This window comes from Oryctolagus cuniculus, chromosome 19 (genome assembly GCF_964237555.1).
Source record: "Oryctolagus cuniculus chromosome 19, mOryCun1.1, whole genome shotgun sequence".
Classification (NCBI taxonomy): Eukaryota; Metazoa; Chordata; class Mammalia; order Lagomorpha; family Leporidae; genus Oryctolagus; species Oryctolagus cuniculus.
In genome coordinates, this window is record NC_091450.1 from 6984967 (window position 1) to 7012738 (window position 27772).

The window sequence follows — 27772 nt, forward strand, 5'->3', positions numbered from 1 at the left end:
GGTGAGGATTCACAGAGGCGAGGGCTATTTCAAGAAGTTTGTGTCTAGAGAGACAAAAATAAGCTGGTAGTCATAGCTCTGGGGACTGTGATGTTGTGGTGGATTCCTTCTGAGAGTAGGAGCGTGGTAGGGGCAAGAGGCATGGAGTCACCACACAGACCCCAGGTGTCAGGTGAAAGCAAGCCAGAGGTGAGCAGCCCACAGACTCGTTTACTTCAGTTGGTACAGCAGCTTAAATAACCAAAGCAGTCAATCGGGTCAAGAGGCGGTCTATGCCCTAACCAATCACAGCCTGTTGCCAGGCAGTTTCCAAAGCCATCCAATCACAGCCGGTTGCCAGGCAGGCTCCATTGCCATGTGGTTCCCGAAGCCATCCAATCAAAGCCTGCTGTCAGTCAGGCTCCATTGTCATGTTGTTTCCCGAAGCCATCCAATCATAGCCTGTTGCCAGGCAGTTTCCATTGTCAGCGGCCATCTTGGCATCTTGGCATGACCTTCTCTTTCCACCACATTTCATCCGCTAACAAGGCAGACTCTCAGTCTTGTTCAGCTGGTTCTGGTTGGCTGAGAGTTGCAGGCTTGATGTTTCTGGCTGGTACCAAAATGGGCTGTCCTGCATGCTCTGGAAAGACACAAGCATATCCTCGGCCCTAGGTTAGCAGAAGCCTTTTTACAGGCGTTGGAATCCAGGGCCTGAATTCTGTGTTCACTTCGAGATTAACGGCAAACATGTGGGTGGGATGGGGTGTAGCAGCTGTCCTGAGAGCCTGGGTGCCTGGGGACTGCCACAAACGTGGGGATCCTCACTGGGTGCGGATGGGATGACCTCGCGTTGGTTACTGCCTGGAGATCGTCTAAGTTCATGTCATGGATATTTGGGGGTGGTTGTCTAGGCATTTCTGCATTGTTTGCTACATTGTCATTTTCACTGTTGGAGCTCTCTCTCCCTAAGTCACCAACTGTTGCCTGTGAGGCAGCAGCCTGGAGTGACAGGCTCTTATCACTCACAGACTCACTATATTTCTCCTGTGCTTAGTGGGGGACTTCCTTGATTCATTAGGTCAAGGTCGTATGCCCACACGGTGTCTCCGGAGCGTCACCTCTCTCGAGTGAGGGACAATGACATGCTTCCGAATTCTGGCATGATCAGTCCTTATGTGAATTCGCCGGGCGAACCGACAGTAAAAGGAGGAGCCGAGAAGCGGCGTTAGGCTTCTGGGTGGTGTGTGCCTGCCTAACCTGCGGTGACTTAGACCAAGGACAAGGACCTGGAAAGGGGCGAAGGAGCGGGTCCACAGGAACACCTGTCCTATTTTATACACGCAAGTGTTCAGCCTGATTCTAGAATCACAGACAAAAGCCAGTTAGGATCTTTTTGATTAAACTTGTTGTATTTTGTCTTTTGACAGGTGAAGGAGGCTCAGTCCCACCATGGGGTCTGGATTGCACCAAGACTCGAAAAGAGGGCAAAGGCTGCTTTGTCGCTTGCAGGCCACACAGGAGGGGAGGAGACAGCAAGGACCCAGTGACATGGCCAGCCATGGCCTCCCAGTTCTGCTGTCACTTTTGCAAAGTCCTGAGAAGAACTCCCTGGAACTCCTTGTCACACGTGACAAGATCAGGTTGCTGTGAGCTAGGTAGCTCCGCTGCCCTCTTGGTCAAAACACAACCTGTGTTGCTGGTCCTTTGAGAGAGGAGCTGTGTCATTGGCCCAAAGGAGGCAGGAGCATGTGAGGGTTCCAAGCTGCTTCCCCCATGGTGTGGGGGTGCAGGGGGCATTTTATAGATGACGCAGCAGACAGCTGGTGTGTGGAGATGCAGGTTGGGCAAGTTCTCATTGGAGGAGCTTGAAAACAGCCAGCGTGGCACTGGCTCCTGCATACAGCTGCTTTGCCAAGCAAAACGCTGAAAACACAAAGACCTTTGGACTTTCATAGCCTGTAGCACTGGGGCTGGGTGAAGTTTAAGGCAACGTCCTTGACATTTTCAGGGGCAGTAGGCCGGGCCCCTGGGTTAAATGGAAAACAGGGGGCAGGGGTTCGGGGCAACGGATTAAGCCACCGCTTGGGATGCCTGCATCCCACATCAGAGTTCCCGGTTGGACTCCCAGCTGCTCCACTTCCACTCCAGCTCCCCTAATGCATCCTGGGAGGCAGCATATGATGGCACAAGTGCTTGGGCCCTGCTGCTCATGTGGGAGCCCAGATAGAGTCCCTGGCTTGTGGCTTCAGCCTGGCCTAGGCCTGGCTGTGTGGGCACGTGGAGAGCGAAACCGTGGATGGAAGATCCCCATCTCTCTCTCTCTCCAAGTCACTCTACCTTTCAAGGAGAAGAACATAAACACGTTTTTAAATTGCCAAAGAGAGGACCGGCATTGTGGCACAGCGGGTTAAACTGCCTACCTGCTACACCAGCATCCTATAAATTTTTTTATTTAATTTTTTACTTTTATTATTTTTTAGAGGAAGATTTTATTTAATAAACATAAATTTCAAAAGTAGAACTTTTGGATTCTCCAGTGCATCCTGTAAGTTGAAGTGCTGGTTCGAGTCCTAGCTACCTGCTTCCCATCTAATTCCCTCCAACACGCCTCGGAAGGTAGCAGACAAGGGAACAAATATTTGGGACCCTGTCACCATGTCTGAGACCCTAAGAGAGAAGCCTGGCTCCTGGCTTTGGGCTGTCCCATCCTCAATGTGGTGGCCATTAAAAATATATTTATGTATTATTTGAAAGAGTGGCAGAGAGTGTCGCGTCCCTCGACCAGCAAGGAAGACACGACCCGAACTCTTCTTCAAGCAGTTTATTCAGGAACCTTGAACAAGCTTCTTCTTCCACCTTCTTCCCTCTCCCATCCCTCTTATAGCCATCAGCACACCAATCAAAAGCAGCCAAGTGGCAAGGATTGATAGGTACAGCAATGTGGAAGCCGGAAGGGAGCTCAGCCATCTCCTTATTAGGAGTTGTTTGTTTCTCGCCAGTCCTTCCGGGAGAAAGGAGCCGGCGCCATCTTTAGGGCGCGGTGCAATGGCTCCCCACAGTTCCCCCTTTTTGTTTTAGAACCAGGCATCTAAGGATTACAGGAGAAGGTAGGGGTCTGTCCCCCACTGCCAGGCATCCACCTGGAACAGCATCCTTTTCTCGGGGGTGGGATCTGGGATGCCAACCCACATGCAGACAGACTTGCCTTCCAGAGAATGTAATGGCTCGTTCCCTCTGCAGTGCTTTGCCTCGCACCCTGCACCCATGCCTAGCATTCAAGGAAGGCCAGCCATGCTTGCGGCGATTGTCCAGCCTCAAGGACATAAAAGGCTTGAGCTATCATGGCCAATTCCCGCCGATGAGCTGTCCTCATCCTGCACAAACACCACAGGCAAAATAACACAACAAGTAACAGCAACCCCGTCAAAGCTCCAAGTCCCGCCCACTCCTTCAGGTTGGAGACAGCTGTGCAGATCCAGGATGACAATCCAGATGCGAAGGAGACATCCACACATGTGGAGTTGATGGTGACCATGGCAAGGCACAGTTGCTTCAAGGTGTAGTCAAATTCTGCGGACCAATTCTGCAAGAGCATCTGAGACAACTGTTTAGAGTAATTTGCTTCCTGAGTCATGTTATCGTACTGAACAGAGGTCACACACAACCCTGAAAATTTCCACTCACATCCTAGCTGAGCAAGCTGCCAGAGAGTATCCACCTGCTCCTGTACCAAATCCACACGCTGATTAACAATCATCAAGCCTCCCTTTATTTGTGCATTTAAGGATGTCTGAGTATCCAAAGCAGCAGCCACGGAGGCCGTTAAATTATTCAGGGTATTAGCAGTTTGAACTGTCCCTGTGAGCGCTATAGCAGCTGTTGTAGCGCCCACAGCTGCAATGGAAATGGCGGTTATAACGGCTGCAGTAACGATCCCAATCAGCAATGTTATAATGAAGATCGAGGGGCTGCTTTGTGACATTGTCTGTTTGCCGCACCAGTCGCTCAGGTAACCATCGAGAATATAGAAACATGTCCACGTCCCCATATTAAAACAGGGTCAGGTCCATACCATTGAGCAGTTAGAGGGTCTTTCCACTTCATAGACTTGTTGTCTTTTGGTTTCAGGATGCCAGTGACGATCAGCTGCAGTTTTCCCTTGATTATCCAGTATTAGGAAATTTAAAATGAAAAGAGCATGTGATAGTCATTTTTGTGGGGAATATGCCATGGTCCCGTATTCCCCCTTTTTTATTTTTTGTAAATAATTTTTTAATGTGGCATGTGCTCGTTCCACAATACCTTGTCCCTGGGGATTATAAGGAATCCCGGTGATGAGAGATGCGGAAGTTAGTACAGAAGTGCTTAAAAGAGTTGGAAGTATACGCTGGGCCATTATCAGTTTTTATCTGTATAGGGGTTCCTAGAACAGCAAAGGCCTGAAGGCAATGAGAGATGTTTGGCAGCCTCGCCGCATTGCGGGGTGGCAAAAACAAAACCTGAACATGTATCTAAAGAGACATGCATGTATTTTAGTTTACCAAATTCAGAAAAATGGGTAACATCCATCTGCCAAAGCTTAAGGTTTGGACATTGAGGTGATGCAAATCATGACCACGGGACGCTTCTTAGACTTTGTCAGTCTTTCTTTAAAGGATCTGGCTTCTGAGCCAGAGACTGGAGCAGCTAGAAAGAAACACGTTTATAACTGAAGTTTAGCATCATTTCACATCTTGGCACCACTTTTAATCTAAACAGCCTGATTGGTTATTATCTCTGCAAGATGAGAGACATATCTTTTGACATCTCCAGGGGCCCTCTGGAGATACCAAAAGTCCAGAGAATTTAGAACTTTGATTTTCAGAAAGTCTGTTAAAGGTGCCAAGAGAACTTAGAGTATCTGGTCAAAATAGAATTCCTTAACATTTAGTCAGGGCGATTTTAACACTTTTAGACCAGATCTGATCATAATATTTAACATAACTTTTTAAGACTTAATACTTTTTATCAATCATAACTTAACAGACAGTAGTGTTAAAAAGAGACATTACAGTTTTTGCAACAACAGATTTTAAGATTTACAATTGAGACCATTTCCAGATAATTACTAACATTAGTACACATTTTAAAAAATTCCATTGTTATAACAGAAGATCAGACTTCAACTTTAGGTTAGTGTAATTTTGGCATTAACATTTAACTTATAGAAAATTCTGTAAACAATGTTTTAAAATCATAAACTTTTTACAACTTTTCATGACTTGCTCACACCTTCTGAAACTTTATACCTGTAGTTACTTTTACAGTCTTGAATTATCATGTATGGACAACCTATGAGAATACATGCTGGCAAACTTAAAAGTCTCTCTTATCAAATTTAAGATGTTAAAAGTACACATAATACATTTTCCCAAGTTTTACTTAGCACCGATGCCTGGATAACTTAAAACACTGAGCTATTAATGAATACCACACCATTATCTGAATTAAAAGTCAAAATTACATTTCCATGCTTTTAAGTAACATAAGGATAACACCACTTGGGCAGCAACAGTCACTGGTGCATATTTACAACTTTGAAAAGATCTTCATCCTTAAGAGAAACAAGTTTAAAGCATATCAAAGACATGTAAATGTAAAACTGAGCAAGTGAACCAAAGGGCGTTTGCATTAACCCAATTTTCTGAACCAATCTGTATTGGCTTACTTGAGTTAACAACATAAAGGCTTGTATACACAGAATTTACTCTCATTTTTATAAGACTACTTTAGCTGAAAAGCAAAAACATGAATACAACATAGATTTGACATCATTTACTACATTTTCATACACTTTGTATAATTTGAATTGACTCAAACAGCTGTTACTTTAACAAATTTAGAGTCCCATCCTTTGAGAGTTCCAGGGATCCGACTGGAAGCCCCAAAGTTGAAAGACTCGGTTTAGAATTTAAACTATCAGAGAGTCAAACCATTTTAGTCAAAAATTAGTACGTTTAACCAAGGCTGTGGACTAGATATGATCAAAGTTAGGTAATCACTCAAACATTAGAGATATAACGTGAACAGCTTCATGGTTCAGTTTTTCCAATCAAGACTCATACTGGCAATAGAAAAATGCGAAACCTTCAAGACACATGAAAACTCTCATTAGATAAGTTAGCTACAGCAGCACAGAAAAGAATTGATTATCAGCGTATGAGCCCATTGCTTAAGTTTTTATTAACTGTAAAGAGAAAAACCCATCAAGTTGGAAAGGGTTATCGAATTAAGACTTTTCTCTAGGTCAAGATACCTGTGGAATTTTTCCTCTCTCTTTCTCCTGGCCTGTCGCATCCCCCTTTTTGTTTTAAAAGATATTCTTTCAGTGTGCGGTGTGCTCACTCAATTATGCCCTGACCCTGAGGATTGTATGGCAATCCATGGACAAGTTGAACCTCCATTTTTTGGCAAAAGGTGGTAAAGGTTTGAGATGTATATCAGTTTTTAGCACCTGGGGTCTCCCCCAGGCAGCCCATGCATCCAGACAATGAGCAATCACCTGACGTTAGGGATGCAATTGGGCTAGAAGGTTTAATCGGTCCTGCGGTTTCCAATATCTTTAATACGTTCAGCCGGCGCCGTGGCTCAATAGGCTAATCCTCCACCTTGCGGCGCCGGCACACCGGGTTCTAGTCCCGGTCGGGGTGCCGGATTCTGTCCCGGTTGCCCCTCTTCCAGGCCAGCTCTCTGCTATGGCCAGGGAGTGCAGTGGAGGATGGCCCAAGTGCTTGGGCCCTGCACCCCATGGGAGACCAGGAAAAGCACCTGGCTCCTGGCTCCTGCCATCGGATCAGCGCGGTGCGCCGGCTGCAGCGGCGGCCATTGGAGGGTGAACCAACGGCAAAGGAAGACCTTTCTCTCTGTCTCTCTCTCTCACTGTCCACTCTGCCTGTCAAAAATAAAAAAAAAAAAAAATACGTTCACCACATATAAGGAATCTGACAACAAGTTAAAGGCAAAAGAGCACTGCTTAAGGACTTCAATAACTATTTTTAATTCCACAACTTGAGGTGGGCCTGGCTGAAACTGATGAAATACCGGGTCATTACCCTCTACCATATAAACCCCACAGCCTGTTTTTGACCCATCCGTAAATATATTTGGAGCACCTGGTAATGGCTCAGCGGCTGTAATTTTTGGAAATCCTCATTTGCCGATTCAAGTCCCGTACTTGCTTTATACCAGACTCTTTGTTATCGCCACACTCTTCAGACTCACTGCTGCTTTCTGAGCTACTTTCTGCACTAGTACTACTTACTAAGGAGGGGGTGCGCAACTCGGAAAGATCGGGGTACAGTTTTTTCCTAGTTCTTTTCTGACTCTCCTTCAAAGTTTTCCCTTTTTCACTGGCAGCTCTCTCGGAGCGCTCTTCCTGAAGCTCCTCCAAGGCAGCTTGACCGCTCAGAATAGTTTCACTATACCGCTCATCCTCGAGGCATGCTCGCACTAACTTCCATATTGGTCTCACTCCCCCTTCAAGATTACCCTGTTCGAATGCAAAATCCAAATCCCTGCCTAGTTTGTCCCATGAAGGGATAGTAAGGCTTCCCGAAACCCCATACCAATGTGCAATGGTATCGCAGTTACGTAAAAACCTATGCAATGTACTAGGCTTAAGTTTCAAACCGTTTTCTCAAAGCAGCGCATTCAGCGCCAGAAAAATTGGATGGGACTGTGAATTACCCATCGTCAAAAATTGTACTCTTTCCCTGGCCACGGGTCAGAGCTCCTTCTGCTTTTGTCGCAGAACTTCCTCTGCTTTAGTCACAGAACTATCCTCCCGCTATTGTCGCAGGACTGCCCACTCTTATCGCGGATCCACACCTTATTTTCCTGGGGGACTTACCAGAGCTGCCCTGACTGCAGGAAGTTCTGAGTTCACGTTTGAGATGGTTCCCCGTACAGGCCACCAGTTGTCGCGTCCCTCGACCAGCAAGGAAGACACAACCCGAACTCTTCTTCAAGCAGTTTATTCAGGAACCTTGAACAAGCTTCTTCTTCCTCCTCCTTCCCTCTCCCATCCCTCTTATAGCCATCAGCACACCAATCAAAAGCAGCCAAGTGGCAAGGATTGATAGGTACAGCAATGCGGAAGCCAGAAGGGAGCTCAGCCATCTCCTTATTAGGAGTTGTTTGTTTCTCGCCAGTCCTTCCGGGAGAAAGGAGCCGGTGCCATCTTTAGGGCGCCGTGCAATGGCTCCCCACAAGAGAGAAAAGAGAGAAAGAGAGAAAGATCTTCCATTCCTGGCTTCACTTTCCAGATGACCACAATGGACAGGCCTGGACCAGGCCAAAGCCAGGATCCAGGAGCTTCATCCGGGTCTCCCACATGGGAGCTGGGGTCCAAGCACTTGGGCCATCCTCTGCCTCTTTCCCAGGCGCATTAGTAGGGAGCTGGGTTGGAAATGGAGCAGCCAGGACACGAACTGGTGCCCATACACGGGGTGCTGGCATTGCCGCCAGCAGCTTTACCCACAACGCCACAACACCGGCCCCCTAAATAAATAGTGTTACAAATTCCAGTGTGAACAGATGGACAGGTGGGAGCTTGGTGTTCCACCGCCTTCCCGCTCTGCGCTGGTGCTTCAGTCACTACATGGGCAAATGTGGACTCCTGGAAAGGACGGGCGGGGCCCTGGGACCCCTTCAGGGCCTCTGTCTTAAGGGTCCTGGGCGTTTCCTGCAGGCATCAAGGGAGAGAATCAGCAGTGAAAGGCAGACAGAGGACAAGGGACAAGGCCAAGCCGAGTGGCTGGGTGAGGTGACAGTTCCGTCAAAGGTTACCTGAAGGCCAAGGAGAAGAGAGGAGACACCTTGGCATTCCTGGCCTGGGTGCACCTGTGCTCCCGGAAGTGCGCCGCCCTACTTCCGGTTCTGGAGGGCGGGACTCCCTTTGCCATTTGGGCTGAGCCCCCAGTCCCAGATGATGAGCCAGCTGGAGGGGAGGGAGTGGGATGCCCTGAGCGACGGGTCAGGAGCCACTGATAAGCGGTGCTACTTACTCCAGCCCCTCCCTGGCCTCCATGCTTCTGTCTTCTTGGAAGACCTGCTGACTCAGAGGGGTCACAGAACCAGTCCTGGAGACGCCAGACATCAGGACTCGGGGCTTGAGGTGGAGAGATCCACCCTCGCGGGGCCGAAGGAGTCTGACACCCACTCTGAAGTCTCAGACCCGAGGGTGGGGGAGGGCTCCAGGACCTTTCTGCCATGGTGTCTGAGAGTCTGGGGCAGGGGCCCAGCCCCACCCTGCCCCAAGGAGCACCTGCACCCCCTCAGCGCCTCAGCTTCCCTCATGCTCCCTGGAATGACGTCTCTTGGGAGGGGGGCAACTTGCAGCCCAAATTACCCTTCTCAGAGACAGAGATGGTTTGAGAAGGGGCTGGCAGGTTGAGGCTGGCTGGCTGGCTAGACTTGCTAATGTACAAGATAGTCCCCATGATGTGATAGAATCCATAAAGTGGTATATGGTTGTACGGGCGTTTGCCATGCCATTCTTTAAACTTTACTGCCTGCTTGTTTTTCGTTTTTTTTTTTTTCTTTGTTTTTTTTTTTTTTCCTTTTTGTATCAAAATATCAGGAAAGAGGGGGAAAATTCTTTTTTTAAAGATTTATTTATTGGGCCGGCGCTGCGGCTCACTAGGCTAATCCTCCGCCTTGCGGCGCCAGCACACTGGGTTCTAGTCCCGGTCGGGGCGCCGGATTCTGTCCCGGTTGCCCCTCTTTCAAGCCAGCTCTCTGCTGTGGCCAGGGAGTGCAGTGGAGGATGGCCCAGGTGCTTGGGCCCTGCACCCCATGGGAGACCAGGAAAAGCACCTGGCTCCTGGCTCCTGCCATCGGATCAGCGCGGTGCGCCGGCCGCAGCGCGCCGGCCACGGCGGCCATTGGAGGGTGAACCAACGGCAAAGGAAGACCTTTCTCTCTGTGTCTCTCTCTCACTGCCCACTCTGCCTGTCAAAAATAAAAAAAAAAATTAAAAAAATAAAGATTTATTTATTTATTTGAAGGTCAGAGTTACACAGAGAAGACGCAGAGAGAGAGAGAGACAGAGAGATATAAAGAGAGGTCGGTGGGGATTCAGATCTGATCTGGTCTGGGGAAGGGGATGCCTGGATTGAGTGGCAGGGAGTGTTAGTGAAGTGAGCACCTGGGTTGAAGCTATCTTGGTGCAGAGATGTGTCAGCTGTCAGTTGAAGGACTAGGAACCTGGGACACTCAGGTGACTGGGAAAGGCCAGGCGTGTGTCGGTGGACAAAGAATCGTGACAAAGATCCCATCTGCTGGTTCACTCCCCCACATGGCCACAATGGCCAGAAATGGGTCAATCCAAAGCCAGGAGCTTGAGCTTCTTCCAGGTCTCCCAAGGGGGTGCAGGGGCTCAAGTGCTTGGGCCATCTTCCACCGCCTTCCCAGGGCACTAGCAGAGAGCTGGATCGGAAGTGGAGCAGACGGGACTTGAACCGGTGCCCATATGGGATGGCGGCTCCAGGGGCGGAGGACTCACCTACTGCACTCCAGCGGCCAGCTTGTCGGTGTTGGCTCTGATGCTGGGTTCAGGAAATTCAGCCGTCTCCAGGCTGAGGCCTATCCTCCAGTCCTTCTTCAGAAAGTCCCCGTCCTGGCTGTGTCAGGAGACAGCGCACGCCAAGAGTGAGCGCTGACCTTCTGCTTGGAGGGGAAAAGGAGGGCGTGGCTACAGCCAGACCAAGGGCGGGCCAGAGACAGTCGGACCCTGGAACATCAGGTCTGGAGGATGCACTGCAGGCTGTGGACAGTGCTGTGCACCTTGAGCCTGGGTCTGGCTAGGTGGGAGCTGAAGGGTCAGGCCACCCGGAGCCCAGAGGGAAAGGGGGAAACCTCCCCCCTCCTCTCTTCTTCCCCCCTGCAGCCTCACGATGTGGACCTTCATGCTCCTGGGCCTTCTCTGTGCCTCGGCCTCTGCCAGTGCCAGTAAGTGAGCCGCTGGGACTCTGGTGGCGGGGTGGCGGGAAGGGGCCCCTGCTCGGCTGGTGGCCAAGGCTTGCAGGGCCGCCCCTGAGTGGTGGGAACTGGGAGGTCCTTGCCTCCAAGCCCCCCTTTCTTTCCACTGCAGTCCAGGCCAGGTCCTCCTCCTACAGTGGCGAGTACGGAAGTGGAGGAGGAGAGCCATTCTCCCACTCCGGCCTCCAGCTGGAAGGGCCCATCACAGCCATCCGTGTCCGGGTCAACAGCTTCAATATCGTGGGGTAAGGCTCTTCTGCGTTCCTCAAGCTCTTACTAGCTCAGGAAGTGCTCTTTCACTCTGGGCCACCTGTGCCTCAACCAACAGGACCCTAGTGAGGCAGGATATGGGGATAGCTGTGAGAGGACTCGGCTTCCAGAACCGTACCCTTTGGACTCCTCCCTCCCCGAATATGCCTGGTGGTGGCAAATCATTAATAACCACTAACTCTCAGGGGCCTGGAAGTCGACCAGCCCAGCCCACCCGCCTTCTGCGGTTTAAAGTTTCTTTCCAATATCCCTGCTGGGTGCCCTGCAACTTTGCTCAACGCCTCTCTTGAGCAGTCCCCACTCCATTGCTAGTCGGAAAATTCTATCACGTGCAGAGCCAAAGTGTGTCCGCTGATCCTGGATCTGCCTCCTGGGACAGCAGGGACAAGCCTCTTCCCTCTCCCATAAGGGAGCCACTCAGCTGTTAGAAAATCCCTTTGCTTCCACAAGTGCGGGAATAGGGTGGGGCATCGTAGGAAGCTGGACTCCAAATTCAAGGCCTGCCATTTACGGTATGTGGGAGACTCTGGGCAAGCTGCCTTCCTTCTCTGCACCTGCTGTCAGCCAGGCCAGGAGCTGAAGTTCTTTGTGTGGTCCTCCAGGGCTCACCCGGCCTACACTTTTGGGGCAACTAGCAGGGACTGCTCATGCTAGTGTCCAGTTTGGAGGACTCCACGTGCAGGTCAAAAGGTCCTGAACTCTGATGACCTAATCAGTGTCCCCTCCTAAGGTGCCTCCCTGCCTCCCAGTGAAGTACAGCTGGGAGGGTCTCTCTGGGTTTGGCAGTCCTAGCACAGGGCTTTAGTCATAGCATCCTTTAGTTGAGCAAAGGCTGTGGTTTGCTCTTTCCCCCAAAGGAGGGGGCTCTGCTTTGGCTGCCTGTCGAGAGCCTGGTTTAGGAACTGTGCTGTTTTCCTGTATCTGGGAACCTGATAGAGAACACTGGGACTGCCTGAAGTTTGCAGGAGTAGGAATTTGCTGCATGGCCCATATCCTCTCTGGGGCAGGTTTTCTCTCCCCAGGGGTGAGGATAAGGGTTAAATAATTAACACTCTAATGGACTAGCAATGCTTTGTTTTCCTCTGGATACCTAGTAGCTAGTTTTGCTAGGAAGTTAAGCCAATGTACAAGACTAGAGTCTCAGGCTGGGAAAGGAGACAGACTAACAAATCATTTACATTTAACCATCTACATTATGGACTATTGTGCACCCCCTTCAAGAGATAGGCCCTTTAAGTCCTCAGTGAGGACCTGTCCAAATAGGTGCAGGACTATCTGAGTTAGCTGTTACTGAAAGCCCTGTGTTTAGGAACTGGCAGGGAGGGCTTTCTAAGCTTAATGCTATTGGATAGACTTTTAAGGCCTGGCTGGGTGTGTGAGGCCCAGACCTATCCATGGGGTGCTGGAATAGAATTGAAAGAGATGCAAATCCCCTTTAAGGGAGGCACCCTGTTGACTTGCATTACATGGCTGGACTAGGAGGAGAGCTGAATAGGAGGCTCATAGAAATAGGCAACTTGCATGTCACTGACCCTAGGCCATCCCCTCAATAGCAGTGGCTGGAGCTGGAAGCTGGGCGGAGGCTGGGCAGAGCCAAAGGCTTTTTAGCTCAGGGCCACAGGGTCTGTGGTTCTGAACCAGGAGTCCTTCCACACCCAGGGCAGTTCCGTGTCCAGTGGCCTTGCTCTTGGCAGCACTGACAGAAGGCATTTGCTGTCATGACACCTGCTTGCCCAATGCCCTGGCTCCTCATATCAGCAACAGGTGCTGTTTGGGGTGCACTGGCCTTGCTGGGTCTCCTTGATGGCAGATCACTGTGTAAAGCAGCCATGGATGGGCCTGTTGCCCATCCTCTGCTGCTTGCTTGCTCCTCGTTCTCCTGGTCTCTAATAAAGTAGACCAAATAGGCAGCCTCTATGATGTCAGTCAAGGGGGTGCTCAACCCATCCCTGATTTTTGAAGATTTCTTTAATATCAGGGTGAGCTAAAAAACTATGGTCATGGGCAAATTCTGACACTTAGTATTTTCCTGCGAGTTGAGACCGCGCCCATGAGGAGAACTATGACCCTTTAGGTAAGATCCACTGTGGTGACCTGCTTGCATACTTTGAGGTCATCAGTGCAACTTCCTATCTATCCCTCAGTTTGGTTTAAAAGGGGAGTTCTGCCCATTTACCGCGTACACCGAAAAACCGATCTAGCTGTCACATCAGTTCATAGTTTAACCTCTTTTTCTGGCTATGCTGTTTGGGGGCCCTATACTGTGGCCAGGCATTATTACAGAAAAGGTCAGTCATCTCTTACATCAGGTCTGGGGATCAAACCGTACATCACAGTGGAGAGTCCTGCAGAACAGTAGTAACTTCCCTTCTGGAAGAGAAAAGAGGAGAAGTGAGGCAGCGAGTCGGGTCTCTAGCCTGACTTCCTGGGCTTTCAGATTTAACTGGCATTTGACCAGTGCTTACTGCATAGCCTGACTTAGAGAGAAGAAATGGTGGCAGAGGTCTCTGCCATCCCTTGGCTTCTGGATATTTACCATGTAGCCAGTGGGCTATGGGCCTGGGTTTCCAGGTTTAACTAGTCTTACCGTGTAACCCATAAGTTTAGGTTTTGGGCTTCCGGGCTTTCACCGTGTAGCTGTGGACACTAGAGTTTTCTTGGGCTCCTGGAACCCAGTGCTCTAGCATCTGCCGCATAACCATCCCCTGTTGGCTCTAAGTTTCTTTTGGAACACTTTCTCCCTTTTGGCTAGACCTCTGTTTGATCCACATTTGAACTAGCAATGCCTGGTTGTTCAGCGTTAGCTGGACGGAGACTGTGTCAGCCCCTGTTTAAAGGATTTGGCTGCTGAGCCAGAGACTGGAGCAGCTAGAAAGAAACACATTCATTGTCGCTCCTGCTTTTCGCAGAGGAACTACACAGGACCCCGCTCTGTTCTCTTGTCTGCTCGGCCCTCCCCGGGTTTGCTGCCATCCCTCTACCTCCATTGAGGGGCGGGCCCCCCTGCCACTTTCCCCACTTCCACGGGGGAGCGGCACACCGCTGGCCAGCTCGGGGGCTGCTCAGATGTTCCTCAGGTGTTCCTGGTGCATGTTGGCTCTCTCCTCCTTTATAGTCCTCTTCCACCAATCCCAACTCTGCTACCCACACGCCGAGTACGCTGCTCTCCTCCAATCAGGAGCAGGATCAGCTCCTGCAGGTTATTGGTTGAACTGGAGGCAGCTGTGTAAAAGTTGTTTACTCCTCTCCCAGCGCCATATTGTGGGAGAGCAGATGCATAGAATAAGTCTTAATTCCAGTAACTTAGTCTAGTCCGAGTTGCTCCCCACAATTTATAACTGAAGTTTAGCATCATTTCACATCTTGGCACCACTTTTAATCTAAACAGCCTGATTGGTTATTATCTCTGCAAGATGAGAGATCTATCTTTTGACATCTCCAGGGGCCCCTCTGGAGATACCACAAGTCCAGAGGATTTAGAACTTTGATTTTCAGAAAGTCTGTTAAAGGTGCCAAGAGAACTTAGAGTATCTGGTCAAAATAGAATTCCTTAATTCCTGAAATGACAGCCATTCATTAGTCAGGGTGATTTTAACACTTTTAGACCAGACCTGATCATAATGATATGTAACAATGCTTTTCATCAATCTGAACTTAACAGAGAAGGTAGAGTACACAATAGATTACTTTGGCAGAACAGGAATTCTAGGTCTCTTGTTGTCGAATAAACCAGAAATAAAAAAAACCTTGAACATAAGAGTTAGCACACAAAGTCATCACATAACTCAGAATTTTTTAACAGAGTCAAAAAGAGCTTACACGACCTAACTTTAGAAATGGCAGAGCAACCGATTAAGCAGACATTGTTAAAAAGAGACGTTACAGTTTTTGCAAAAACAGATTTAAGATTTACGATTGAGACCATTTCCAGATATTTACCAACATTAGTGCACATTTTTTAAAAACCCCATTGTTATAACAGAAGATCAGACTTCAACTTTAGGTCAGTGTAATTTTGGCATTAGCACTCAACTTAAAGAAAAGTCGTAAACAATATTTTAAAATCGTAAACATTTGAAAACTTTTCATGACTTGCTCACACCTTCTGAAACTTTACACCCGTAGTTACTTTTACATAGTCTTGAATTGTCATGTATGGACAACCTTTGAGAATACATGCTAACAAACTCAGTCTCTCTTATCGAATTGGAGATGCTAAAAGTACACGTAATACATTTTCCCAAGTTTTACTTAGCACCGATGCCTAGATGACTTAAAACACTGAGTTATTAATGACTACCACACCATTATCTGAATTAAAGTCAAAACTCCATTTCCCATGCCTGTAAGTAACATGAGGGTAACACCTGAGCAGCAACAGGGACACTAGTGCATGTTTACAACTTTGAAAAGAAACAAGTTTAAAGCATATCAAGGACATGTAAAACTGAGCAAGGGAGCCACTGGGCAAACCCAAGGGCTTTTGCATTAACTCAATTCTCTGAACCAAACTGTACTGGCTTACTTTAGTTAACGACATAAAGGCCTGTATACACAGAATTTACTCTCATTTTCATAAGACCACTCTAGCTGGAAAGCAAAAACATGAATACAGCATAGGTCTGACACCGTTTACAACATTTTAATACATTTCACATAACCTGAATTGACTCAAGCAGCTGTTACTTTAACAAATTTTAGAGTCTCATCCTTTGAGAGTTCCAGGGATCCGACTGGAAGCCCAAAGTTGGAAGACTCGGTTTAGATTTTTTTTTTTTTTTTGACAGGCAGAGTGGACAGTGAGAGAGAGAGACAGAGAGAAAGGTCTTCCTTTTGCCGTTGGTTCACCCTCCAATGGCCGCCGCGGCCGGCACACTGCGCTGATCCGATGGCAGGAGCCAGGTGCTTCTCCTGGTCTCCCATGGGGTGCAGGGCCCAAGCACCTGGGCCATCCTCCACTGCACTCCCGGGCCACAGCAGAGAGCTGGCCTGGAAGAGGGGCAACCGGGACACCCGGTGTGCTGGCGCCGCAAGGCGCAAGGCGGAGGATTAGCCTAGTGAGCCAGGGCGCCAGCCTTTGGTTTAGAATTTAAGCTGTCAGAGTCAAACAGTTTAACGTAAACAACTTCCCGTTGCAGTTTTCCCAATCAAGACTCATAATGGCAATAAAACGCGAAAACTTCAAGACAGGTGAACGCTCTCAGATAAGTCAGGGACAGCAGCACAGAAAAGAACTCGTCATCAGCGTATGAGCCCATTGCTTAGGCGTCCATAACTGCAAAGAGAAAAACCCATCAGGTTGGAAAGGTTGATGGATTAAGGGTCTCGCTCCCTTAGGTGAGGCCAGCAGTGGTACTGAATTGGAACTTCCTCCCGGGGAGGAAAAGAGCTGCCCTGGGGGCGCGCTCCCTAGAGACATCTGGCTATGCCTGCCTGGGTGCGGCAGGCCACGAGGACTGGAATACAGTGCAGAGAAAGGCTGTGGTCCCCCATTTACAGGGAAGACTGCGCACACCGGGGCCTGGCAGGACTAGCCGTGGGGTTGGGTAGGTGCGCCATTTCACCAAGAGTGCTGGGGACCTCCTATAATTCAACCAAAGCCAGATCAATTAGGACTACTGCAGACACACAGTCAATTACAACAGGTAGTAAACTTTAGCTCTTTTCCAGATTTAGTCCTCAGGCAATCAAAGCTTAGCAACAGGAATAGTTCACAAAAACTTTAAGACACACCAGAGCTACCATAAGCTGCAAAGATGGAAAACTTTCTACCAGGTTGGGAAGGGTTAACAGGTAACAGCTTTTCCCTTAGGTGGAGAGACCAGTGGAATTTCCCTCTCCCTTTCTCCTGGCCAGTGGTATAGGAATGGAGATGAGGAGAGCAAAAGAGTGGGGGAAGGAGCCCCGGGGGGAGGAGGAGGAAGGCAGAAAGCAATGGAGGACAAGACGTGCCCTCACCTTCCGCTGTGAATCTCAGCTGGAGGAGAGCATAGGGAAAGGCCCTCCTGTCTGGGGGCTGAGTGGGGTTCGAAATCTCCTATCGCTCAAGGTTACCCACTACCTAGTTGTCTGAGTTTACCTGGAGGGACAATATTAGCCTCGACCGAAGCTAAGCCCTGCTCGCGTAGCAGTAGGCAGCGTGACCAGGCGTCCCTCCGAGAGAGAGACCTGGTCCTCGGGTCGCAGTCCGGCTGCCGGGAAGCTGAAGAGAGCTCAGGGGGTCTCCAGGCTCTCAGCCAACTGCCCTTCCTAATTTCCCTCCCGTTCCTTACAATCCCTCTGGAGTTTCGGCCGTAGCTAAGCCGTGGCCGGGGGGACTCCGCGTTCTCGGAGAGCTGTGGGGTGCCGGACACTCAACGGTCACTTCCACAGATCCGTTCCCGCTTGAGGGAAGGAATACTGACCTCCGATGTCCTCAAAATCCCTTCGTGGTTACCGGAGAAATTGCAGGGTTCTTGTCTTCGCGCAAGAAAGAATTCAGGCGTGAGACAGAGAGTAGTGGGAGGTAAAAGTAGCAAAGTTTATTAGGGAAGGGACATCCGTAAGAACGGATGGGCACCTCTCCAGACAGGACCTGAGAGAGAGTGCCCAGTCGCTCGGACTCGGGGCGGGGGGGGGGGGGAGGAGCGAGGTTACATAGTTGAGTGCAGAGATTATGCCTGGCCAGACCAGGCAGGCGACTCAGCAGAGAGGCAGAGGGCTGAGCGTGCAGTCGGGTTGAGGCCAGGGGTTTTTACGGAGATGGGTCTTGCTTCCCCACCTCTGTTCCCCTTGGAAGAAAGGGCTTTTGGGATGTAAATAGAAAAACTTCTATCTGAGTTTTCTCTTGAAGGTCTGAAACAAAGGACTTCATGGAAGCAAATGTTATCAGCCAGGAGGAAGGGTGGGCAGGACCCCCTAGAGGATTGGGATCTGGAGCAGGCTGTCTGAAATGCAGATACTGGGCTGCACCTGAGAGACATCAGGTGGAAGGGGGCAGGCAGGGCAGGATGTGAATACCGGGCTGCCCCTGAAACACCATCAGGATGACTTTGAGATGCAGCATATGCATCTCATAGAGGTCTTCTCTTTAGGCCTTTATGTCGCACACACATAAGCTCATAACTGACTTCCTACCTAACAGCCACATTGCCACCATTCCAGAAGGATCTGTTGTACAACACTTCCGGTCCAAGGGTCACCCCATTGGTGTCTCCTGGAAGCACACTGCAGTGCAGTCGCAGGCTCCCCAAGACCTGCAGAGTTGGAACGTTTAGCTCATCAGCCAACTCAGCTGAAATGCAGGGCACTGGCCCCCTGTTCTCAGCATCGGGAGCCCCCCGGGAGCTTTTAGGAGTGCCAGATGGCTTGGCTGAGCCGCCATCTGTGGGACCATGGCCAAACGTCTGTAAGTCAGAGTCCCCCCGGTTGGAAGGGCATGGCAACACAGGGAGGTTTGCTCAGCCTTGACCGGCACCATCCTGGAGGGCAGAGCGTGGCACACGGTGTGTCCTGCAGTGTACCAGGGCCCGGTCAGGTGCCAAGACAGGGGACAGGGCTGCAGGGTCGGGGAGGGGAGAGCTGCCCCTCATCCTTCATGCAATACACATTGATGGGCAACCTTGTGCTAAACTATTCTTTAAAAAACAAAGATTTATTTTGTTTGTTTGAAGGAGTCACAGAGAGAGGTAGACAGAGAGATCTTCCATTCGCTGGTTCACTCCTCAGATGGCAGCTTTACCCACCATGTCATGGTGTCAGCCCCCAAAACCCAACTTTCCAGACTTAACTTTATTACATGTGCCCTAATCTCACAATGAGACAAAGCCATAGCTCCCTGACTGACCTATGTATGTACTTATTTATCCATTCATCTGACCATCCACCCATCCATCCATCTGTCCATTGGTCCATCCGTCTGTCTGTCCCGGGCCACCTCTCTGTCCGTCCATCTGTCTGTCCAGAGTCCTGTGACTACATCCCTGTGTTAGCTGCAGCGTCATTCACAATAACCAAGCTTTTAAATCAACCTGAACGCCCATCGGCAGATGAACGGAGAGAGAAAAACATGGTGTTTCTACACAGTGAGATCCCGTTCACCCACGAAAAGAAGGAAGTCCTGGCCCTCGAGACATCCAGGACGAACAAACCTGGAGGACAGTGTGGCCAGACACAGAAGCACAAACACCCAGGGCCTCACTCAGATGGGGGAATCTCAAAAATGCTGACATCATAGTGGTCAGTTGTAGAACAGTGGTTGGGAGAGATGGGGGAGGGGTGGAAGAGGGAGGTGAGGGGGAGGATGCCAGCAGCTACAAAGGGACACTAAGAGAAGAGGGGTGTGGCCTGGTAGGGTGACCTGGTTAACAAGAAGGTGTTGGATATTACAGCTAGAAGAAGGTTTGAGTGCTTCCACCAGGGAGTGGTAATAAATCTATGAGGTGATACGCTAACCACTCTCATTCGATCCACATACGGTGCATACATATATTGAAACACCAAAAAGTGCCCCATAAATATGTACTCAAAGAGAGTCTGTTTATTACTTTCTTGCAAGATGTGTTGATTTAAAAGGCAGAGTGGCCAGAGGGAGGAAGAGAGAGAGAGTGATCATCCATCCTCTGGTTCATCCCCCTACATGGCCGCAACAGCTGGGCCTGGGGCCAGGCTGAAGCCAGGAGCCAGGAATTCCATCTGGGGCTCCCATGTGGGCCACAGGGGCCCGAGCACTTGGGCCATCCTCTGCTGCCTTCCTAGGTGCATTAGCAGGGGGCTGGATTGGAAGCAGAACAGCTGGGAGAGTCCATGTTGTGAATCCAGTGCTTTGGCTCTCTACCAGGTGCTGGGACCCACAGCCTTGGCCCTTGACGTTGGAACACCTTCTGTCTGGTTCACTTTGACTATTCCAACAGGGCTCAGCTGAAGCATCATCCCCGTGGAAACCTGGGATCTCTGCAGACGGACAGATGGAATTGTTTCAGGAGGGGGGGTACAGAAGGCACACCTCCCAGGGGGGAGCCATGCTGTCTCTTCACCCAGTGTTCACCCAGCGATTCCCAAAGAATGACTTCACTTCTGGGCTGGGTTTCAAGGACAATGATCAGGCAATACCCAGGATGGGTTGGCCTAGATTTCTGGACGCGACAGCCAAGCCAAGCTCACCGGCAGATTCAGCGTGCTCAAGGCGAGCTGAAATTCTCAGGAAGAGTAGCCAGTGGGGGTCAGAGTGTGGAAGTGTGTGTTCCCACATCTGTGTGTGCTGGCCCCAGCAGATGATGATTTAAAGTCCTCGAGCCCCTGCCCCCCGTGGGGGGAGACCCAGATTGAATTCCTAGTGTTACAGTCGAATTAGAGTTGAATTGCTCTTGCCACCCCAAAAACGCTCCAAGAGACCTTCTCTCATGTAATTAACAAAGGGTAAAGTTTATTGATGTTCCGACATGTCGGGGCCCCCGTCCCAGTCCAGGCGAGCGGCCTCGAATAGTCTTGGGTTGGGGTTTTTATACACGTTTAAACAAAGAAAATCAATCATTGCGTAGAGCAGACAGTGGTATAGAGTAAACAATTGATACAAGTTAAGTGATTTTACAATCAGTTGATTTATGAACACAGGGAGTATCAAAAAGCCTCCTATTGCCAAAAGGGAGGGCCACACAAGATTGCAGGAACTGCCTTGATGATACCTAGGAATGCAGCCGAATGGCGATAAGGGACACCTGGTGGAGTCAGGGGTCCAGGAGGCAGAGATATATGGTGACTTCTTCTATCTCACTTAGGTGAAACTGAGGTTACGCTCACATTGGGGTAATTTACTGACTAATGGCTATGCAGAGCAAGTCTAACAAGTCAGGAAAGTTCACCAGAGTAGGTTGGGGGGGGGAGCAGCTTTTAACTTTTTAACCCTTCATTCCCCACTCCTCTTAGGCCAGGGTCTCTAATCTTAGAGACCATCTGTTTCCCCTTTCCCATGTGTTACATATTGTTGACGAATTACCATGAGTTTAACATTTTTAGCTAGGGAGACTTAGTGAACCACGACTCAAACCATCCCTGTTGCTGAAGTCTGTCCCACTGTCTTTCCTCTAAGCGTTTACGTAGTTGAGCCATGTTGTCCCTCGCCACCCCTGTCTTGTCTACATAGAAGCAGCATTCCTCCTTAAGGGCTGCGCATAACCCCCCCCTCCTCTATGAAAATGAGATTCAACCCCCGCCTGTTCTGCAATACTGAAATGCAGATACTGGGCTGTATCTGGGAGGTTGTGGAAGATTTGTCAGGCAGAAGGGGTGGGGATCTCCACCTGGCAGGTTATCAGGTAGAAGGGGGCAGGGCAGGATGCAAAGGCCGGGCTGCCCATGAAACATTGTCAGGATGACTGAGGTGCAGATGCATACGCTGGACACATTAGGCCTTTATGTCACACACACATAAGCTCATAACTGACCTTCTGTCTAATATTTTCCCCTCAAGAGGTAATACCCAAAATTCTTCTTTGGGATTATGGATGGAGTTCCGTTTTCTGTAACTTCTTCGAAGCTGGCATGTGGGCGTCGAGGGGGGGTTTGGGTATTTCCTCTTGCTACCTGTCTTATGGTGTGCAACAGTGGCCTTGGAAAGACGGTGCCGCTCGGTCCAGAGGGCTGTTCAGGTAGTCCAGTGGAATGGGCTGGAAGCCTTGCCTGATGACCATTTGGAGTTTAACAGCTTTTAGTCTGTTAGAGACAAAACGAACAAGGGCATTAAAAACACACAGTGCAAAGAGAAGCATCAAGATTGCAGAAGTTATTGGGCCAATGAGAGGAAACAGCCAGGATTTCCGTGACCAGCTATCAGGCCAGAAATCCCAGCCCTGCTTTGCCTGGTCCTGGAGCTGTTTGGCTTTTTCCAGGAAAATTTGGATTTGTACCTGTCTAGTCTGATTGACCCAGAGACAACATTTTTCCTAGAACATGGCACAGACACCCCCCAGAACAGCACTTAGCATGTCTAATTTTTTTATAACCTTTTGTGACTTCACACACCCTCTTTAACTTACTTGTGTGGGGAGCAGCTCGGACTGGACTGAGTTACTGGAATTAAGACTTATTCTATGCATCTGCTCTCCCACAATATGGCGCTGGGAGAGAAGTAAACAGCTTCCGCACAGCTGCCTCCAGTTCAACCAATAAACTGTAGGACCTGCTCCTGATTGGAGAGCAGCGTACTCGGCGTGTGGGCAGCCGAGTTGGGATTGGCGGAGGAGGACTATAAAGGAGGAGAGAGACGGCATGCACCGGGGAACATCTAAGGGGAACATCTAGCTGAAGGAACACCTGTGCAGCCCCCGAGAAGAGCCGGCCGGCGGTGTGCCGCTCCCCTGCGGAAGTGGGGAATGTGGCCAGGGGGAACTGCCCTTCCACGGAGGTGGAAGGGACAGTAGCCAACCCGGGAAGAACCAGCAGCAAACCCGGGGAGGGCCGAGCAGACGAAAGAGCAGCGCAGGGTCTTGTGTCGTTCCCCCACGAAGACGGGGAGCGACAACTTGAAACATTTTATCATTTTTATTTTAGTTTAGAGTAAACTAGCCACCAGGATTCTTACAAACCATGTCCTTTTCTTATTTAAAAAGCTCTTTTCTTTTTAACCCTTTTTACCAAGAACACTCTTTCCTTCTAAACCTTACTTACCAAGTACTTATTTTTATCCTTGTGATAGAGCCTGGTTGGCTCTTTCTGCCTTACCGGAAGACTGAGGTCTCCATGCAGAGTGAAGGTGCCTTACAAATCCCTTGTGTGATCTAGAGCTCTGGTTAAGGCAATCAGTTCTGCTAAATGAACAAAAGTTCCTGGGGGCAGAGCATGCTGTAACTGTTGCATACCCTGAGAAGCAGGTCCCGTCTGACAAAGCTGCTTCCATCTATGAACCAAACTTTATCTGTGTTAGTCAGGGGGCTATCTTTTAGGTCCCTTCTGCTGGTATAGATCAAGTCTATAGTCTCAGTACAGGAGTGGAGGGGACCACTTTCCCCTGGAACTGGCAGGGAGGGCTTTTTAAGTTTATTTTTAAGGCCTGGCTGGGTGTGTGAGGCCCAGACCTATCCATGGGGTGCTATTAAGAGAATTGTAAGAGATGCAAATCTCCCTTAAGGGAGGCACCCTGTTGACTTGCATTACATGGCTGGACTAGGAGGAGAGCTGAATAGGAGGCTGATAGAAATAGGCAACTTGCATTTTACTGACCCTAGGCCATCCCCAATAGCAGTGGCTGGAGCTGGAAGCTGGGCAGAGGCTGGGCAGAGCCAAAGGCTTTTTAGCTCAGGGCCACAGGGTCTGCGGTTCTGAACCAGGAGTCCTTCCACACCCAGGGCAGTTCCATGTCCAGTAGCCTTGCTCTTGGCAGAGTTGACAGAAGGCAGTCGCTGTTACAACAGCTGCTTGCCCAATGCCCTGGCTCCTTATGTCAGCAACAGGTGCCATTTGGGGTACATTGGCTTTGCTGGGTTTCCTTGACAGTGGATCACCGTGTAAAGCAGCCACTGATTGGCCTGTTGCCCATCCTTATATCGCTCCTGCTGCTAGCTTGCTCCTCATTTTCCTGGTCTCTAATAAAGTGGACCAAGGAGGCAGCCTCTATGATGTCAGTCAAGGGGGTGCTCAACCCAACCCTGATTTTTGGAGGTTTTTTTTTTTTTTTAACATTTTAAAACTTTTTATGACTTGTTTATACCTTTGGAAACTTTACATCCGTACTTACTTTTATATAGCCTTGAATTGTCATGTGTGGACAACCTATGAGAATACATGCTAACAAACTCAAACAGTCTCTCTTATCGAATTTGAGATGTTAAAAGTACACATAATACACTTTTCCAAGTTTTACTTAGTACTGATGCCTAGATGACTTAAGACACAGAGTTATTAATGAATACCATACCAGTATCTGAAGTAAAAGTCAAAATTACATTTCCATGCTTTTAAGTAATATAAGGACAACACCTCCTGAGCAGTAAACACGGTCACTAGTGCAGGGTTACAACTTTGAAAAGATCTTTATCATTAAGAGAAACAAGTTTAAAGCACATCAAAGACATGTAAAACTGAGCAAGCAAGCCACTGAGCAAACTGAAGGGCATTTGCATTACCTCAATTTTCTGAACCAATCTGCATTGGCTTACTTTAGTTAACAACATAAAGGCTTGTATACACAGAATTTACTCTTATTTTTATAAGACCATTTTAGCTGGAAAGTAAAAACATGAATACAGCATAGGTCTGACACCATTTATAACATTTTAATACATTTTACATAGTCTGAATTGACTCAAGCAACTGTTACTTTAACAAATTAGAGTCTCATCCTTTGAGAGTTCCAGGGATCCGACTGGAAGCCCAAAGTTGGAAGACTCGATTTAGAATTTAAGCTGTCAGAGTCAAACCATTTAGCCAAAATTAGTACATTTTTGATCAGTTGGGTAATTACTCAAACATTAAAAACAGATAAACAACGTAGTCTCAGTACTACAAATAATAAAACATGAAACCTTCAAGACAGGTGAACACTCTCATCAGATAAGTCAGGGACAGCAGCACAGAAAAGAGCTGATAAAAACCCATTTACATTTTGGAATAACCTGTTAAGAATTTTTAAATTAAGACAACATTTTTAAAGTTTTTATTATAGAGTTTAGAACAGTTGGTTCTGAATGGAATTTTCCCATAATGTGTCCCCCTTGGTTGTACAAAACAAGAGATAAAGACCTCCGGAACAGGCACTGATCCGGAGTGAGATTGCTTCGCCCACCTGGTGAACACGGAGCTGCAGGTTAGGGCCCATTTAGACTCTGTAGCTGCAGGGCCGTGGAGCCACAAACACATTTACACCACACACACGCTCTTTTCCATTGCAGACACCAGGCAGGTCCCTGGTAGAGGGGCAACAGAAGCCCCCCCTTCCGCACAAAGGCGGGCCTGAGTACTGAGTGCCCCAGGGTGACTTACCGGGTCCTGAAGTCCAGGAGATCCATCCATTTGCCCCATTTGGTCGGCCATGGGGAGTCAGTCTGGGGGGACGGGTATGGCTCGGGGAGTTAGGGTCCTAAGGAATAAGTCAGGAGGCGCGCCTTCCCATCCTCCGCCTGCCATTCCTGGGCCCCAGCTGAGTCCTGCAGGTTGAGGCTCACAGGGCAAGCTTTGTTTGAACACACAGGGGGTTCCAGCACTTGCTAATGGCACAGCAGGGGTTTCCCTGCTGCCTGTGAAGGGGGAGTGGAGGGATCTGCTGGCCCCTGGGGAGCTGCTTCTCGTACCCTCTCCTGTGGCCCCCTCTGCCGGCCCCACAGCCAGGGCCGGGCGGCTGGTAGGGAGGAGGGAAAATCAAATCTTCAGAGTCGCCCTGTAAAACAGAATAGAGCGGCGCCGAGGCTGAAGTCTTAGTTTGTTTTATCTGCTTTGCTGGGACGGTCCTGGACGACTAAAATCTTTTTTTGAAGGTTGTTTCTGAGGGAGTAAAAGAGGCTTTAACCAGGAAAGGGAGTTTTTACCAGATCTTGCCAGACCAGGATGTCAAGGGTGCCCTCAGGCGCCCACCCTACTTCAAAGGTAGGCCAATCTGCAGAACAAAGGGTGGTTAGTCTCCCTTTCTAAGAGTTGTCTAAATCCGTCCCATTGTCTGAATTTCAGAAAGGCAAATACAAATAGCCAAAAACAAACACCAAAGAGACTCGCAAAAAGGCACTGAACAAAACAAAAAAGACAAAAAATGGAACATCGGCCTCACGCCTGCGGAGCGACCCGCTTCGTTCCTACAGAGGTGGGGAACCTGCCCCCCTACAGAGTCCCAGATGGGGTCCGAGAACCACACTGACACACAGACACAGATACGAATGCAAGTCCCGGAACCACTTCAGAACCTACAAATGCAGACTCTGGGACCACTTCAGAGTCTCGCGACAATGCCACACACAAACAGACAAACACAGACTCTGGAACCGCATCAGAGCCCTGTGACAATGCCGGCAATACAAAATGTGAGTCTGAAAACAGTTTATGCAATAGAAGTAAAACCTGAAAGAAAAGGATGAATACTGATGCTGGCACCAAATTCCCGACCGCGGGAATTCCAGATGGGAGTTTCGCTGAGTGTCCTCAGTCTCCCAGTCCTCCCCAGGCGTCCCTTGAGGCTGTAGCGTTGTGGCTTCCGGGCACGTCTGCCAGCCCAACGTCTACTGTGCCAGCCCAAAACCGCTTCAGGCCTGAACCAGATACAGAAACAGAAATGCACGTGCACAGAGTCCCTATCCTTTAGGCGCCTTTACTTACCCCGAGAGATGTCCGTTGGAGACGTCCGTGGGCAGCAGAGCCATCTCGGTGGAACCTCCATATGTTACAGTCGAATTAGAGTTGAATTGCTCTTGCCACCCCAAAAACGCTCCAAGAGACCTTCTCTCATGTAATTAACAAAGGGTAAAATTTATTGATGTTCCGACATGTCGGGGCCCCCGTCCCAGTCCAGGCGAGCGGCCTCGAATAGTCTTGGGTTGGGGTTTTTATACACGTTTAAACAAAGAAAATCAATCATTGCGTAGAGCAGACAGTGGTATAGAGTAAACAATTGACACAAGTTAAGTGATTTTACAATCAGTTGATTTATGAACACAGGGAGTATCAAAAAGCCTCCTATTGCCAAAAGGGAGGGCCACACAAGATTGCAGGAACTGCCTTGATGATACCTAGGAATGCAGCCGAATGGCCATAAGGGACACCTGGTGGAGTCAGGGGTCCAGGAGGCAGAGATATATGGAGACTTCTTCTATCTCACTTAGGTGAAACTGAGGTTACGCTCACATTGGGGTAATTTACTGATTAATGGCTATGCAGAGCAAGTCTAACAAGTCAGGAAAGTTCACCAGAGGAGGTTGGGGGGGGAGCAGCTTTTAACTTTTTAACCCTTCACTAGCTTCCAGGGCCGGCACTGTGGCCTACTAGTGCAGCGATATTAGGCGCACGAGGCAATCCAAAGATGGCGCCCAAAGGAAGTAAGGTGGGTGGAACCCGAGGTTGTTTACCACCAAAGCTGATTGGCCGTGCAGCATCAGGAGAGATGACGACGACTGATGACAAGTCTACAGACATATGGCTGGTTCCGTAAAAAATCGCCCCATAAAATGACCTTTTAAGCAATTGGTTGGTCCTTATGCTCTGACCCAATAATCGTGCAGTTTTGTGCTTTAAAAGGTTTTACTACGCGTGCAATAAACGAGTTCCTGCTTGACTCGACTTCCCGCTGCGTCTGATTGTCTCCGGGATCGGGAGGCTGGGGAACGGGTGAGTGGCGCACTTGCCTTTCCTGGGACCCAGTCCATCCGCGTTTGGGTGGACTCAGACCCTGCACACTAGGTTAACCCTCTGCCTGCAGTGCTGACATCCCATACAGGTACCAGTTCAAGTCCCGTCTGCTCCACTTCCAATCCAGCTCCCTGCTAATGGCCTGGGAAAGCAATGGAAGATGGCCCAAGTGTCTGGGCACCTGCACCCATGTGGGAGACCC

General features: G+C 49.3%; 1 long non-coding RNA gene across 1 annotated transcript; it reads right to left on the minus strand.

Moving 5' to 3' along the window:
- Positions 1-20578: 20578 nt before the first annotated feature.
- LOC127488592 (uncharacterized) lies at positions 20579-27610 on the minus strand. Its single transcript, XR_011384676.1, has 2 exons — positions 26545-27610; positions 20579-21960 (listed from the first exon to the last, which is right to left on the minus strand). It is a non-coding gene; the product is annotated as an uncharacterized lncRNA (long non-coding RNA).
- Positions 27611-27772: the final 162 nt, after the last annotated feature.